General features: G+C 38.0%; 1 non-coding gene across 1 annotated transcript; it reads left to right on the top strand.

Moving 5' to 3' along the window:
• The first annotated feature begins 887 nt into the window (after nt 1-887).
• On the top strand, nt 888-995 carry LOC148552926 (small nucleolar RNA R71). The gene has a single exon (XR_015893766.1). It is a non-coding gene; the product is annotated as a small nucleolar RNA R71 (small nucleolar RNA).
• Nucleotides 996-1,965: the final 970 nt, after the last annotated feature.

The raw sequence follows: 1,965 nt of genomic DNA, 5'->3' as shown, positions 1-1,965 counted from the left end.
ATGGTCTCTAGATCAGTCTCAGATTCCTTTGGTTCCTCAGAGGGAAGCTCCTTATTGATCACTGGACGTCCCAGGAGGTCTTCCTCCTTGGGATTTGCGTCTTCCTCTCCCTCTTTGGGTTCGGCCATGGTGCTTATGTCAATGGCCTTGCACTCTCCTTTTGGATTCTCTTCTGTATTGCTTGGGAGAGTACTTGGAGGGATTTCAGTGATCCTTTTACTCAGCTGGCCCACTTGTGCTTCCAAATTTCTAATGGAAGATCTGGTTTCATTCATGAAACTCACAGTGGCCTTAGATAGATCAGAGACTAGATTTGCCAAATTAGAAGCATTTTGTTCAGAGTTCTCTGTCTGTTGCTGAGTGAATGATGGAAAAGGTTTATTATTGTTAAACCTGTTTCTTCCACCATTATTAAAGCCTTGTTGAGGCTTTTGATCCTTCCATAAGAAATTGGGATGATTTCTCCATGATGAGTTATAGGTGTTTCCATAAGGTTCACCTAAGTAATTTACCTCTGCTATTGCAGGGTTCTCAGGATCATAAGCTTCTTCTGCATAAGAAGCCTCTTGAGTACTGTTGGATGCAGCTTGCATTCCATGCAGACTCTGAGAGATCATATTGACTTCCTGAGTCAATATTTTATTCTGAGCCAATATGGCATTCAGAGTATCAACTTCAAGAACTCCCTTCTTCATAGGCGTCCCATTACTCACAGGATTCCTTTCAGAAGTGTACATAAACTGGTTATTAGCAACCATGTCAATGAGTTCTTGAGCTTCTGCAGGCGTTTTCTTTAGGTGAATGGATCCACCTGCAGAAGTGTCCAGTGACATTTTTGATAGCTCAGATAAACCATCATAGAATATATCCAGGATGGTCCATTCTGAAAGCATGTCAGAAGGACACTTTTTGGTCAACTGTTTGTATTTTTCCCAAGCTTCATAGAGGGATTCACCTTCTTTCTGTCTGAAGGTTTGAACATCAGCTCTAAGCTTGCTCAGCTTTTGAGGAGGAAAGTACTTGGCTAAGAAAGCCGTGACCAGCTTATCCCAAGAGTTCAGGCTGTCTTTGGGTTGAGAATCCAACCATAATCTAGCTCTGTCTCTTACAGCAAAAGGGAAAAGCATGAGCCTGTAGACTTCAGGATCTACTCCATTAGTCTTAACAGTATCACATATCTGCAAGAATTCAGTTAAGAACTGAAAAGGATCTTCAGATGAAAGTCCATGAAACTTGCAGTTCTGCTGCATTAGAGAAACTAATTGAGGTTTCAGCTCAAAGTTGTTTGCTCCAATGGCAGGAATGGAGATGCTTCTTCCATGTAAATTGGAATTAGGTGCAGTAAAGTCACCAAGCATCTTCCTTACATTATTATTATTTTCGGCTGCCATCTCCTCTTCCTGTTTGAAAATTTCTGAAAGGTTATCTCTGGATTGTTGTATTTTAGCTTCTCTTAGTTTCCTTTTCAGAGTCCTTTCAGGTTCTGGATCTGCTTCCACAAGAATGTTTTTATCCTTGCTCTTGCTCATATGACAAAGAAGAGGGCACAGAAAAATAATAATAATAATAATAGAGATCCTTTATACCACAGTATAGGGATCCCTGTGTGAGTGGAAGAAAAGAGGGAGATAAAGAATGTAATGTAATGGAAGAAACACAACTGTGAGGAGGGTAGATATGTGAGATGAGATGTTAGTAGATGAATAAATAAATAGAATAAGATGGGAGAGGGAGAATTTTCGAAAATAATTTTTGAAAAAGGGTTAGCGATTTTCGAAAATGGTTTTTTTTTTTTTGAAAAATGTTAGTATTTTTCGAAAATTTTTAAAATTAAAAATAAAAATAAGAATAATTAGTTAATTAAAAAGAAATTTTTGAAAAAGAGGGAAGATATTTTCGAAAATTAGAGAGAGAGAGTTAGTTAGGTAGTTTTGAAAAAGTTAAGAAACAAACAAAAAGTTAGTT

The sequence above is a fragment of the Arachis ipaensis genome, chromosome B7 (genome assembly GCF_059453495.1).
Source record: "Arachis ipaensis isolate K30076 ecotype BB chromosome B7, ASM5945349v1, whole genome shotgun sequence".
NCBI lineage: Eukaryota > Viridiplantae > Streptophyta > Magnoliopsida > Fabales > Fabaceae > Arachis > Arachis ipaensis.
This window is presented reverse-complemented; position numbering and strand designations above follow the sequence as displayed.